This window comes from Schistocerca nitens, chromosome 3 (genome assembly GCF_023898315.1).
Source record: "Schistocerca nitens isolate TAMUIC-IGC-003100 chromosome 3, iqSchNite1.1, whole genome shotgun sequence".
Lineage (NCBI taxonomy): Eukaryota > Metazoa > Arthropoda > Insecta > Orthoptera > Acrididae > Schistocerca > Schistocerca nitens.
In genome coordinates, this window is record NC_064616.1 from 146264292 (window position 1) to 146280469 (window position 16178).

A 16178-nucleotide genomic window follows, 5' to 3' on the forward strand; every position below is an offset into this window, starting at 1 on the left:
CCTACGGATTCCAACAAAAAAGGCTGCCGCTCGTTACCTTGAATTCTGTAGGCGGCGAGATGGAATCCAAAATGGCGTGACCACTCCGTCTAGCTTTCCAGTGCCGCATCAAAAGGACGAAAAGGTGGTGCAACTGCGTGTTGTGGCTGCGTGAGCGGTGGAGCGACGGCCGCCGCATCGTTTTGCATTGCACGTTGACCCTGGACAAGCTGTCCAAGGGCATCCAGTAGGGCCTGCGTCTGCTGATTCTGTAAGCGATAAAATTCGGACAGTACATCTGGAGATTGTGGCGAAGCCATTACACAAGGAAATCAGTCTGTATTGGTACAAACGCGAATCGGCTCGTCCCCAATCCTCGGCGCCAAACTGTTGTGACTTGGCAAGACAGCCAAGCCACTAGAAGATAGCCGAAAGGCACGCTTTTAAGCTCACGCAGGCTGGCGTCAGGTCTGGAACGGTTAAAGGAGTTGAGTCTAGTAAAAAAAGTACGTAGCTTCTGGAATACTTAACTTTAATCCATAATTGGTGAACATCGGTCTGACGGTACATGCATCACAAGATAAATAGCAAATGATAATGGCGCCTTGCTAGGTCGTAGCAAATGACATAGCTGAAGGCTAGGCTAACTATCGTCTCGGCAAATGAGAGCGTAATTTGTCAGTGAACCATCGCTAGCAAAGTCAGCTGTACAATTGGGGCGAGTGATAGGACGTCTCTCTAGACCTGCCGTGTGGCGGCGCTCGGTCTGCAATCACTGACAGTGGCGACACGCGGGTCCGACGTATACTAACGGACCGCGGCCGATTTAAAGGCTACCACCTAGCAAGTGTGGTGTCTGGCGGTGACACCACACTCAGCAACAGAACGTACCAGCGTGACTTCAAACACCTTTTTACAGGAAATGTTCAAAATGTTCTCCGTTAGCGAGGATACATGCATCCACCCTCCGTCGCATGGAATCCCTGATGCGCTGATGCAGCCCTGGAGAATGGCGTATTGTACCACAGCCGTCCACAATACGAACACGAAGAGTCTCTACATTTGGTACCGGGGTTGCGTAGACAAGAGCTTTCAAATGCCCCCATAAATGAAAGTCAAGAGGGTTGAGGTCAGGAGAGCGTGGAGGCCATGGAATTGGTCCGCCTCTACCAATCCATCGGTCACCGAATCTGTTGTTGAGAAGCGTACGAACACTTCGACTGAAATGTGCAGGAGCTCCATCGTGCATGAACCACATGTTGTGTCGTACTTGTAAAGGCACATGTTCCAGCAGCACAGGTAGAGTATCCCTTATGAAATCATGATAACGTGTTCCATTGAGCAGTACATACTGACGAAACTAAAATGAGCTCTAACATGGAAATTAAGCGTTTCCGAACACATGCCCACATAACATCTTTTCTTTATTTGAGTGTGAGGAATGTTTCCTGAACGTTTGGCCGTACCTTTTTGTAACACCCTGTATGAAGCATAGATACAATTCCCTGTTCCACTCGTAACACTTCTCCATTATTTGCCGTAAGCTAAAGATCTGGTCCTGATAACCTCTAAGAGGCCTAATCCCACGCTGATTTTCAACCAATTTGTCCTCAACTAATACTCGCATTTTCATTTCAACAATACCTGAGAATATTTTACCCACAACGCTGATTAAAGAGATACCTCTGTAGTTGTTACAATCTTTACTGTTTCCATGTTTAAAGATTGGTGTGATTACTGCTTTCGTCCAGTCTGATGGAACCTGTCCCGACTCCCACGCCATTTCAATTATCCTGTGTAGCCATTCGACTGTATATGATGAGTTCCGACTTAATTTCATCCACCCCAGCCGCTTTATTGCACTGCAATCTATTGATCATTTTCTCCACTTCCTCAAATGTGATCCTATTTCCATCATCATTCCTATCCCATCGTACATCGAAATCTGAAACATTACTGTTGCTTGAGGCTTTCCCGATGGACATGTATATATGGTTCTCGGGCGAGACGTCGGATGTCATAGTGAAAACTCCACAATATTTCGTCAGCGCAACTGGCCGACATCTTCAGGTGCGACGAACACACTGCTAAGGCAGGACCAGGGCTCCCCATTTATGTCAGTTTTAGGCAGGAAGTGCGCATGCGTGGAGGCGCCAAATTCGATGGCCAATAGCGACGATATCGACTGATAGCTGGAAGGACAGTAACGCCACCTACAGGATGAAGAACCAAATACTTCGGCGCACGCGCGGAGGCTGCCGCCGCTGCTCTGCGCTGCCATACAAAAATTCTCGCATCGACGAGTTCGTACTGGGACAGTGTTATTAAGGAAGCAGTGGAAATACGTAGCTCGACGAATCTTGTAAACAGAGACACGGGCTTTCAGCTTAGTTCAGCATGGGATCCAGCACTGGCCATATTGAAGTCACTTCGAGCAGAGAGGAATACTTTTGGTCATAAGACGGACGACGATTCGCCAGCAACATAAATATTCTGTTGACAACGGGAGGATAATCAAGGCGCCTACGTGGACGCGCAGTACCGCTTGCGGCTTCCGACAGAGGTCGCTGGGGCTGCCGATGGCAGAGCAGAGCAGCGGCGGCAGCATCCGCGCGTGCGCCGAAGTATTTGGTTCTTCATCCTGTAGGTGGCGTTACTGTCCTTCCAGCTATCAGTTGATATCGTCGCTATTGGCCATCTAATTTGGCGCCTCCACGCATGCGCACTTCCTGCCTAAAACTGGCATAAATGGGGAGCCCTGGTCCTGCCTTAGCAGTGTGTTCGTCGCACCTGAAGATATCGGCCAGTTGCGCTGACGAAATATTGTGGAGTTTTCACTATGACATCCGACGTCTCGCCCGAGAACCATATATGAAACATTACTGATCGTATTTTCACCTACATTGAGCAACTCTTCAAAATATTCCCTCCATCTGCCCAAGGCATCAACAGGATTCACCAGCAGTTTTCCTGACCTGTCCAAAATACTTGTCATTTCCTTCTTACCTCCCTTTCGAAGACTGCTAATTACACTCCATAATGACTTTCTTACAATCTGCCTTGACTGTGTCATTCCACCAAGCTGTTTGCTTCGTCCTACCTTTACACACTACCGTTCCAAGACATTCTTTAGCCACTTCTAGTACTGTGTCCCTGTACCTTGTCCATTCTTTTTCCAATGACTGTAATTTACTACATTCAACTAACTGGTACCTTTCTGAGATCACTGTTATGTACTTGTGCTTCATTTCCTTATCCTGAAGTTTCTCCACTCTTATCCTCCTATATATGGACCTGACCTCCTGCACTTTCGGTCTGGCAATACCAATTTCACTGCAGATTAAATAGTGATCAGTCTCATCAAAGAATCCCCTAAATAGACGTGTGTCCCTCACAGCCTTCCTGAATTCCTGATCTGTTATTATATAGTCAATGACAGATCTGGTTCCCCTGCCTACCCAAGCATACCGGTGAATGTTCTTTGTTTAAAAAAGGAGTTTGTGATTACTAAGTCCATACTGACACAGAAATCCAAGATTTGTTCCCCGTTCCTGTAGGCTTCCATATCCTCTCCAAATTTACCCATAACCTTTTCATACCCTTCTGTTCGATTTCCAATCCTGGCATTAAAATCACCCATGAGCAGAACACTGTCCTTGTCCTTTACTCTAACAACTACAACACTGAGTGCGTCATAAAAACTATCCATCTTATCTTGATCTGTCCCTTCACAATGCGAATATGCTGACACAATCCTAATTTTCTTGCTAGACACTGTCAAATCGATCCACACCAGTCGTTCATTTACATACCTTATTGCAACTACGCTGGGTTCCATTTCTTTCCTGATGTAAAGCCCTACACCCCATTGCGCTATTCCGGCTTTGACTCCTGACAGGTAGACCTTGTATTCTCCCACTTCCTCTTCTTTCTCACCCCTTACCCGAATGTCACTAACAGCTAAAACGTCCAACCCCATCTTACTTGCAGCCTCTGCCAGCTCTACCTTCTTCCCAGAGTGGCCGCCATTGATATTAATAGCTCCCCATCTCGTTACCGTTCGTTTGCCGAGTCGTATCTTAGGATTCCCTGGTTTGTCAATTAGAGGTGAGACTCCGTCACCTCCAAAGGTCCGAGGCATTTTGCTCTGATTGTTGCCAGCATCATATTTAAAGTTACCAGGGAAGCAGGTTGCTAGCCTTACTTTCCCCGGGTCCCATTGAGTTTTACCCCTAACGGTTGAGGGACTAACCGGTGGATTTGGTAGTCTTTGCCGTCTGAGCACAAAGGTGACCACGACTCAGAATATGTCCGAGATGCCGAGCCGTATTCCAAAGTAACTGGTATCCCGACTGTCAGGACCACTTACTTGGCCACTCATACGCTGCTCGTGGTTCATGAACTAGGACATGACAACAGAAACCCACACCACGAACCACCAACATAATTTCACAAAAAATAAAATTAAAAAAGCTAAAATCTACATTTTTTGTGTTGAATTACTTGTTCCTACTGATATAAGACAATAAATACGAAACACGACAACGAAGTTAAAGAAAAGAAAGTCAACTGGGGCAAACATCTTGAAAAATGCAGGGTAATGTTGGTTCATTCTTAAGATGCAAGGATTGGCGATCGTGATGATATTGTTGTATTTAACCCCGCGAGAAGGGAAATATGTCTCTGTGTGAGGTTTTAGTTATGTGGATCTTCGTTTTTTCAACAACAAACAGAACTTGAATTGGTGAGAAAAAAATTATCATCATAAAACGTAAATAACGAAAATATTTTTCCCTTATATGTCTGAGGGCTGTAAAGGCTGCGCAACATTTTGTCAATGCAGCTCAAGACAAGAACTAAGGAACATCGATTCCTCGCTACAGATGACCAAATGAAATACGTTCTTTCTTTCTGTAAAATAAATGTTCATTGACAGTGAAACAAAGATACGCTCTCGCCAACACTAGCTCAAATGGTGGAAGTGAATGTGTTCCACACACGTAGGAATTCAGAATCACGACGCCATGAATAAAATTTTAGGCCCATGTAAGACATTCTGTGGAGAAATTACAATAGTTTAATGAAACGTCGCGTGCATTTGATAAACATAAATGGATAAACAGTCACTTTCATGCATTTGGTTGGCTGTCGTGCAACTAGGATTCTCCGCAACGAATTAATTAGCGCTCTTACAAACATTTATGTAAACAAAGAGAAAATTTCTTGACCTGGCAGTGGATGTGCACGTATGGATGCCATTACGTTTAGATGCAGTCCGCTTTTAGGTCGACAATGAATTTCGTCCAACCTGAGCCGTGCGGTTTGAGGTGCCAAGTCACGGATTGCGCGGCCCCTCCCGCAGGAGGTTCGAATTCTCCCTCGGGCATGGGTGTGTGTGTTGTTCTTAGCATAAGTTGGTTTAAGGTAGTTTAAGTAGTTTGTAAGCCTAGGGACCGATGACCTCAGCAGTTTGGTCCCTTAGAAATTCACACACATTTGAACATTTTTGTCCCACCCGTGGTTTTTTTTTACCACTAAATAGGTTCCAATCGTGACATTGAATTCTGAAAGTTCTACAAAATACCCATCTATGGCCGCCATAATTTGACTCAAAACATCCCCCAGCCATATATATACGGAAAGGTGAAACCCAAAGGTTTAAAATCTAGCGAATAATATGAATGTTGCAACAAAAATTCGTTGTTCAGATGCTTCAGTTTTCCGATTCCCAAGGAAACTGCATTGGTGAAACACGATTCTATTCTTTTGCTGTCTGGGCCACCTCTCACGTATTTTTTCCGATATATTTCAACGTTGGTATAGTACTTGCTAGTCATTTATTTTTACCCTTTTGAAATGTAATGAATCCCTACACAAGGTGCTCAAGAATTTACTGCTCAAGCTAACAGGAATGATACAGGAGACAAAAACAAAAACAGATATACTTGTATTTCGCAAAGCAGCTGTGTGTCGAAAACACATTGCGTGAGCTCTGAGAATGCGTAGGTAATACACGAGAGGAGCAGGTAAAAATCGTTGAGTGTAACGTTATTACACCAAATTTTAGTTTGACATACGTAGTATGTTGTGATGTCATACTCTTTGAAACAAAAAAGAAGGGAGTATGGCTTTAACGTCCCGTCGATATCGAGGTCTTTGGAGACGGAGAACAAACTCGGATTGAGTCAAAGATGGGAAAGAAAATCAGCCGTGTCCTTTCATAGGAACCATCCCGGCACCTGCCTAGAACGATTTAGGAAAATCACGGAAAACCTAAATCTGGATGACTGGACGCGGGTTTGAACCGTCGTCCTTCCGAATGCGAGATGCTCTTCGACACTGGGTCAGTAAAAATGAGATGATCGTGAGGCATTACTAGCCGGGAGGCCCCTTCCGGGAGAATTCGGCCGCCGGGTTGGTGGTCTTATTTCAGGTGACTCAACATTGGGCGACTTGGGTTTCGGTGATGATGATGGTGATAAGGACAGCACAACACCCAGTCCACGAGCGGAATCAATCTCCGAACCTGCCGGGAATCAAACGCCGGCCCGCTGCATGGTAGGCAAACACGTTACCCCCTGTTTTTTTCTTTTGTAGATCTTTTTTTAAATTCTGTATTGTTCGTTGCGTTTGGTCTGGGCGGAGGTCACATGACATCCATTCAAATAGATCGTTAATTCCTTTACTCAGTTTTATTTATTTATTTATTTATTTATTATTACAGAGAGCAATCAGCCCCCTCACCGAACACCCTGAGCTACCGTGCCGGCGCATTTTGTTCGTTATTGTTCGTTGCATTTGTTCGGAACGGACGTCCCATGACACCCGTTCAAGTTCATCGCTGAGCCAGTTTTTTTTTTTTTTTTTAATTACGAAGAGTAGCTAATCTTCTAACTGAACACCCTGAGCTACTGTGATGACAGATGCCATGTCAACATGGAGCGCTACACGCGGGGAGAACGGCGAGACCTCCCGACCTCACCCAGTAGACTTGTTTCTCTGAGATTACATTAAAGCCGAAGTGTATTCTAACTTTGTTGACCCGGAGTTGGAACTGATTACAGGAATTCTTGCAGCAGCCGCACAAATACAGAACACACCACTAGAGACGCCGACTTGGGGGGTGGGGGGCGGGAAGGCTTTTAGAAGTAGGGGCCTCACCACCCCCTCCAGCACCCCCTGCCCCCTTCACAATGTTCAAATATGCATTTCTCACTGCAGCCGCCACTCCTTCCGTACAGGGAAATCTGTTAAATTTGCACGTACATTGCTGCATAATAGCACGTAATGACGAAGTACGAAGAATATGTCGATCTGACGAGCTATTACGAGTTCATCTCTGCTGCTGTACTAACCTCTACAAGTGACGAGATGTCTTAACGGGGTTTCCCCTGCATCTGTACTAATCACACGATTTTAATTGACCCTGAACGGAGACGTGGTGGGAGCGGAAGCTTACGATGGGCTCGTAGCGAAATGGCTTTTCTGACGAGCCCAGCCTCCTTCTCCCAGGGCAGCCAGCTTAAAGCTTATACAGGAAAAGAATGTGTAAGCGGTTAACGTGTCGCATTAGTGACGCGCTAAAGTTGATGATGATTCGACAGAAGGACCAAGTTCTGGCAACGATTATTTTTTCAATATTTTTTAGTAATATTGACTATCACTAGGTACAACGCCACTCACGAATCAACACTAATCACCCAGAGGCTACTTACTGTTACCGCGCACAATACAGTTATGTACCTTGTGTCGGCAGCGACTGTTAACATTGTGGAGCGGCCAGAAGTCAGCCAACTTTTAACGATAGGGGTGGGACCAAGTAAAAGTGTCTGTTTCCAATTCTCTTGTTCTTTAGGGCGTATGCACTAACGTGGACAGCGTCGGAGGCAGTTAGTCTTACTGTGACTCGATCGAATAATTATTGATCAATCTTTCGTTCCTTACTATCTAGTTTACAATAGACAAGTTTATAATTAGGAGGAAAAGTGCTAACGTACCAGGTGTTAGTGATGGTGAACGTAGACCTAGTGTCAGTGGTTCCGTGTGCGAAAACGAAAACAATCACACAGTGGATACTGACGAAAGTGTAATGGTAACAACAAAGGCTGTTCCAGGAAAAAAACTTCGCATTTGTCACCTTTCAAGAAGTCAGCAATTTGTATGTATCGATTACACTAAGTTATAAGATATTATTTTTTCAAAATTTGCTAACGATTCCAGTAACGTCGTGTACCACAGAACGATCGTTTTCTTGTCTGCGAAGGGCTGAAAACGTATCTTCGGTTTGTAGTGATGCACGATCGTCTTAACGCCATTGCACATCTCAACGCTCATACGGATGAATCGGTGAAACTTGACCTTGATGCCAAATGTGACGAGTTCATGTGCGGGAATGAACTGAGGAGAAGTAAATTTGGCGACAAAAATTAAGGTATGCTTCTCCAAATTTATTTATTTATTTGCCTTGCAAAACTATTGACCTATTTCATGGGACATAAATAACATCTTGCACCGTTTGACGTTGCTGCTAACGTGTTTACTTGCAGCTGGCTGGTTGGGAGGGGCCAATCGATAGCTGCGGTACCACATGTCGGCTTTGACTGTGCCTTCTCTGTGTTGTGTTGAGTGATGTCATGGAGATGCGGAAATTTTTGAGTAGGATCTTGTTTGCAGATGGCATGATGTAGTATTAAATGGAGATCTCTTGTGTTGGATGTTTATGTTTCGAAATGCTAATCAGTCACTGCGCATCGTGAGTTCGGCGTGTGAAGTTGTAGTTGGAATTATTTTTGACGATTCGCTAGTAGGTTCAAAAGGCTCTGAACACTATGGGACTTAAGTTCTAAGGTCATCAGTCCATTAGAACTTAGAACTACTTAAACCTAACTAACCTAAGGACATTACACACATCCATGCCCGAGGCAGGATTCGAACCTGCGACCGTAGCCGTCGCGCGGTTACAGACTGTAGCGCCTAGAACCGCTCGACCACCCAGGCCGGCGATTCACTAGTGAGTTTACTTTGATGTCCCGTATTACGGCTAGGGAATTCGTGCTTGCGTTTGGAATTATTACTGCCATTTGTTTCTTATGACAGGTGATGTAATATTATTTTCCTGTTCTGTCAGTAATGCATACACAAATAAATTTACTAGGAGGTCACTGTATGCGGCTATGGGCAAAATATGTTGTCCACTGTCGAGAGATCGGTCGCGGTGGCCGAGCGGTTCTAGGCGCTTCAGTCTGGAACCGTGCGACTGCTACGGTCACAGGTTCGAATCCTGCCTCGGGCATGGATGTGTGTGATGTCCTTAGTTAGTTAGGTTTAAGTAGTTCTAAGTTTTAGGAGACTGATGACCTCAGATGTTAAATTCCATAGTGCTCAGAGCCATATTTTCCACTGTCGAGTTCTCGCAGTTTTTGGACTGTTGACGTGTAAGATGTCGTGTACTATGGGGAAATAGGGTATGTGTATTAATCTTTGCAGTTGTGCTTGTATATTTAAGTAGTTGATGATGCAAGTTTATATGAATATCGGAGTTTTTATTGTTAGTGTTTAGTAACTGTGTTGGATTGTGACTGATAGCTCGTGTGGATACTGGTTTATCATCGTTATTTAGGATACATTAGTTTACGTTTTGTTGTACTGCGATCTTCCTTTTATTTAACTATGGTTGGTTTTCGGTATCTCGCCGGCCGCGGTGGTCTCGCGGTTCTAGGCGCTCAGTCCGGAGCTGCGCGACTGCTACGGTCGCAGGTTCGAATCCTGCTTCGGGCATGGATGTGTGTGATGTCCTTAGGTTAGTTAGGTTTAAGTAGTTCTAAGTTCTAGGGGACTGATGACCACTGATGTTAAGTCCCATAGTGCTCAGAGCCATTTGAACCATTTTTTCGGTATCTCGGGCTTCATTTGAGCTTTTTAAGTCGGGTGAAATATGCGCCACTGTGTTTTCGAGTTTTATGAGGGTTACCAGTATAGCGATCTACATCTGAGCTATATAGGTGAATCAAAATTTGCGATACGGGACTTTCGAGTTTTTGTCGGTTGTTTGGTATAGAGGGTTTTGTCTAAGCTACACTACTGGCCATTAAAATTGCTACTTCAAGAAGAAATGCAGATGATAAATGGGTATTCATTGGAAAAATATATTATACCAGAATTGACATGTGATTACATTTTCATGCAATTTGGGTGCAGAGATCCTGAGAAATCGGTACCCAGAACAACCACCTCTGGCCGTAATAACGGCCTTGATACGCCTGAGCATTGAGTCAAACAGAGCTTGGATGGCGTGTACAGGTACAGCTACCCATGCAGCTTCAACACGATACCACAGTTCATTACGAGTAGTGACTGGCGTATTGTGACGAGCCAGTTGTTCGGCCACCATTGACCAGACGTTTTCAATTGGTGAGAGATCTGGAGAATGTGCTGTCCAGGGCAGCAGTTGAAAATTTTCTGTATCCAGAAAGGCCCGTACAGGACCTGCAACATGCGGTCGTGCATTATCCTGCTGAAATGTAGGGTCTCGCAGGTTTCACGTCCACTGTTGAAAGTGCCGTCAATGCGAACAAGAGGTGACCAAGACGTGTAACCAATGGCACCCCATACCATCACGCTGGGTGATACGCCACTATGGCGATGACGAATACACGCTTCCAATGTGCGTTCACAGCGATGTCGCCAAACACGGATGCGACCATCATGATGCTGTAAACAGAACCTGGATTCATCCGAAAAAATTACATTTTGCCATTCGTGTAACCAGGTTCGTCGCTGTGTACACCATCGCAGGCGCTCCTGTCTGTGATGCAGCGTCAGGGGTAACCGCAGCCATGGTCTCCGTGCTGACAGTCAATGCTGCTGCAAACGTCGTCGAACTTTTCGTGCAGATGGTTGTTGTCTTGCAAACGTCCCCATCTGTTGACTCAGGGATCGAGACCCGCCGGCACGGTAACTCAGCGTGTTCTGTCAGAGGGTTAGCTGCCCTCTGTAACAAAAAAACTGTAACAAAAAAACTGAGTTAATGGATCAACGACGAACAGAAACGGGTGTCATGCGACGTCCGCCCCGAGCAGATACAACGAACGAAGACGAACAATATGAGATAAAAAAAAGACGTGGCTGCACGATCCGTTACACACGTGCGGATAAGATGCCTGTCATCTCGACTGCTAGTGATTCTAGGCCGTTGGGATCCAGCACGGCGTTCCGTATTACCCTCCTGAACCCACCGATTCCACATTCTGCTAACAGTCATTGGATCTCGACCAACGCGAGCAGCAATGTCGTGATACGATAAACCGCAATTGCGATAGGCTACAATCCGACCTTTATCAAAGTCGGTAACGTGATTGTACGCATTTCTCCTCCTTACACGAGGCATCACAACAACGTTTCACCAGGCAACGCCGGTCAACTGCTGTTTGTGTATGAGAAATCGGTTGGAAACTTTCCTGATGTCAGCACGTTGTTGGTGTCGCCACCGGCGCCAACCTTGTGTGAATGCTCTGAAAATCTATTCATTTGCATATCAAAGCGTCTTCTTTCTGCCGGTTAAATTTCGCGTCTGTAGCACGTCATGTTCGTGGTGTAGCAATTTTAATGGCCAGTAGTGTATATCGGTCAAGCGAAATTTGCAATACCAGGATTTCGAGTTGTGTGTGAATTAACAGTACTGCAGTCTTCATTTGAGCTATATACGTTAAGCGAAATTTGCGATACTAATTGTTTCGATATTTTGGTTGTTGATTGTTGAAAATTTGGTAAGCTTGATTTTGGGTTAATATTTGTTTTTGAATGGTGGATGTTACAGGTATTGTCGTAGCTTTAGTTTTCCCCGCTCAAAACCCTTTATTTATCATTTCGTCATGCTGATTATGCTTGAAATAAGCGTATCTTCCCTCTTGTTGACGCCACAGGTACAGGTCAAAGCAGACGGCTGGTATTGCGACTGTCTGTTTTGCCCTTGGGAGCATTTAGAACACCGATAAGACGCTGGCCACAAGTAAACAAGCACAAAGTCATGTTGCCTCCCTCTACCCAGCCCCCCGTAATACGAGAGTCGTTCAGTAAGTAATGTAACACTTTTTTTTTCGAAAAGCAGGTTGGTTTTATTCGCGATTCCAGTATATCATATTATTCCCCCCTTTTTTTGTACAGAAAGCTATTATTCAACATAATCTCCGTTCAATGCGATGGTCTAACGCCACCTTACTGAGAGGGCCTACATACCCGCATGGTACCATTTTACTGGTTGACGTCGGAGCCAACGTCTTGCTGCATCAATAACCTCCCCATCATCCACGCACTGCTTTCCAAGGATTACATCCTTCATTGGGCCAAACAGCAGGAAGTCGGAAAGTGCGAGATCAAGGCTGTAGGGTGGATGAGGAAAAATAGTCCAATGAAGTGCGCAGTCTCGTGTGAGGCCTTGCGTTGTCATGGAGAAGGAGAAGTTTGTTCGCATTTTTGTGGCGACGAACGCACTGAAGTCGTTTCTTCAGTTTGCTGAGGGTAGTGCAGTACACTTCAGAGTTGATCGTTGCACCAAGTGGGTGGACACCAAACAGAATAACCCCTTCAGAGTCCCAGAAGACCGTTGCAATCACTTTCCCAGGTGGGGGTGCGAGTCTGAACTTTTTCTTCGGAGGAGAGGTGGTGTGGCGCCACTGCATGGATTTCCACTTTGATTCCGGTTCGAAGTGATGAACTAATGGTTCAGCGCCTGTGTCTATGGTTGACAAAAAATTGTCCCGATCAGCCTCGTAACGCCCAAGTAATTCCGCACAGATGGTCCTTCGTTGCTCTTTATGGTCTTTTGTTAGGCAGCGAGGATCCCAGCGGGTACACACCTTTGAGAACCCCAACTAGTGGGGAAGTGTTTCAGTAGTACCAACAGAGACGTCCAGTTGCGCAGCGAGTCGTTCTTTTATGATCCATCAGTCACCACGAATGAGTGTATCCGCAAGTTCCAACATTGCAGGAGTCACAATCTGCCAGCCAGCACGCGGGAGATCGAACACGTTTGGGTGACCTTGTTGCGATGTTGAAAGGCGCCTCGCCCAAAGACTCACAGTCCTTTTGTTTACTGCCAGGTCTGCGTAGACATTCTACAAGCGCCTAGGAATATCTGCGATACTCTAGTTTTCTGCCAAACGAAACTGAATGACAGATCTCTGCCTGCAACGCACCTCCATTACAGACACCATTTTGAAAGCTACGTATAGTACCGCCACGTATTGGAACTTCGTGAAACTATAGAGGCTGAACTTGAAATATTCCACGATGTCCCACAAACATTCCGCATTTTTAAACCAATATTGGCAGAGGAAAAAAATGTGTTGCATTACTTATTGAAAGCATTTCGATTTTCAGGTCGGCGACTCTGCACAACACGCATCCCGCCGGAGGTTCGAGACCTCCCTCGGGCATGGGTGTGTGTGTTGTTCTTAGCATAAGTTAGTTTAAGTAGTGTGTCAGTCTAGGGACCAATGACCTCAGCTATTTGGTCGCTTAGGAATTCACACACATTTGAACATTTTGCACAACACGCATTTTCCAGCGAACACGGGACTTCCTGCTACGTCGATACAGGCTCTGCTCTGAGGTTAATGGTGCTCATTTTGAGCATATATTGTAATGTAATAGCGATCAGAACAATACAGAAACACCGAGTCATTCTCAGTTACACACAATAACCTCCCGCATACTCATTAGGTACACCACCCGCCAGGGTAGCAGAGAGCGCTAACACCCTGCTTCCTGGACTCGAGTAGGCGCGCCGGCACCGGATCGAATCCGCCCGACGGATTAACGACGAGGGCCTGTGTGCCGGCCAGCCTGGATGTGGTTTTTAGGCGGTTTTCCACATCCCGCTAGGTGAATACCTGGCCGGTCCCCAAATTCCGCCTCAGTTATGCGCGTCGCAGACATTTGACACACGTTCGCACTATTTCACGATTTACACTACATGCAGACAGCTGGGGTACAATGATTCCTTCCCTGGGGGTATGGGGTGGCGGCAGGAATGGCATCCGGCCACCCCGGTCACTAACCTTGCCAAATCGGTTCTAACCACGCCGACCCTGCGATTGCTGTGGGACTATGGATTAAGCGAAAGAAAGAATGAAAGAAAATACTCAGTAGATACTCCTACAATGCGTTTCCGACACATTGTTGCTTTGTGAAATATATTCTTTATTGTCTCCATCACCACGCCTCTTAGTGTGTGAACTGAATTTTTGAACACCCTGTATTTCCCAGAAAACACTAGCCTCAATATTTCCACCAGGCGACATCGTCTTCGCGCTCTATGGTATGAAGCTACCGTCTTGCACTTGCTGCGTTATTGTTGTTTCCAGTAAGGTGTGAAGTAGTGAGGAAGAGGAGGAGTTTGAGATCCGTATTAAACGTCCCGTCGACAGCGGCGTCATTATAAACGAGACACAAACTCGGATTAGGGGGAAGGACGGGCAAGTAAGTTGTCCTTGGCCTTTCAGAGGAGCCATTCCTGCATTTGTCTTAGGGAAACCGCGGAAATCCTAAATGAGGATAGCCGGTCGAGGATTTGAACCGTCGTCCTCCCGAATACACGAATACGAGTACAGTGTGTTAACCACTCCTCTACCTCGCTCGACGTGAAGTATTCCAAACATTGCAGGCAATATTTGACACAGCCGCTTCTCTTAGTCAGTGTTCCACAAATGTGGTATGTACATTATTTCCATTTTTAGCAGTAATTATTTCCATTTTCCGTGAATCAAATTTGCGGCAACTGTCTCGGATATGAAACGTATCAGTAGCTTTAAAATACGTTACATTTAGTCCTTGAACAGACAGTTAAATGTTAGTCATTTTCATAACTGAGTTCTTCTTGAGTCTTGATCTACAATCAAATTTAACTGATGTAATCCATAAACACATATATTACCTACAGAGTAGACGGAATTTTCAAGCAGAAACGATTTCAGTTTGTCTTTAAAACTCTTTAATTCACAGGAACGATCAGCAACTATTTTTATTGCTGCACCCTTGGTCCTTTACTGTGAGGCAGTTGTTAATATGCATAGCATTCTTTAAACAATTGACTAGATGAGGTCTGAAGACAGAAAAGCAGATATTACCCTTAAATTGCGTTTCTGTACAACAAGTACATTGCTTCTATGTATATAATTATCCCAAGGAACTATCCCTAATATATTCATGATTTTTGAGGAATTGCTATATTCATTTCATCTCAGGTCATAGAAGAGTCTTCAGCGGACGTAAATACATACACCTTTTCACTTACTTGCAGCGTTCCTAATTATATGTATTCAGTCATTCTAACTGCAAGCGATAAACAGCTCTAGCCAGCTGTAGCACATCCCTGCTCAAAATGCGTTTTACAGTGTGTGTTTGTGTTTTTGTGTTGCGGGAGGCCGCACGGAGTAGCAGCGCGGTCTTAGGCGTCTTGCGCGGTTCGTGCGAATCCCCCGTCGGAGGTTCGAGTCCTCCCTCGGGCATGGGTGTGTGTGCTGTCCTTAGCATAAGTTAGTTTAAGTAAGTAGTGCGTAAGCCTAGGGACCGGGGCCTATGACCTCAGCTGTTTGACCCATAGTCCTTACCACAAATTTCCAATTTGTGTTGCGTGACATGTATCCTCGTTTTCCTTATAGGGAAGCTGTTCACATGTTCCAGCATTACTAAAACGTCCCAGCACAGCACACAAACTTTACACACGCTTTTCCGCCATGTTATTCTATAGTATTTCCATTTGTTGAATGTATTCATGTGGTGTGTCTGGTCAGTAATTTCTGTGTGTGTGTGTGTTTGTGTGTGTGTGTGTGTGTCTACGAAAAAACAGCCATGCAATAAAATCTCAAATCACGTACCAGCGCAGACGTATAGATGATTAGTATCTTTCAGATGAAGAAAGGAAAGAATAGACAAAGTTAATTGACAGACAAGGTACGTAAGTACTTAATATACATGTTAGAAGCGGCTGGTCCCGGCGGAGGTTCGAGTCCTCCCTCAGGCATGGGTGTGTGTGTTTGTCCTTAGGATAATTTAGGTTAATTAGTGAGTAAGCTTAGGGACTGATGACTTTAGCAGTTAAGTCCCATAAGATTTCACACACATTTGAACATTTCATGTTAGAAATGGAAATGAAAAGGGAAACTTTCTTAACGAAACAACGATAAAGGACACCCTTTCAA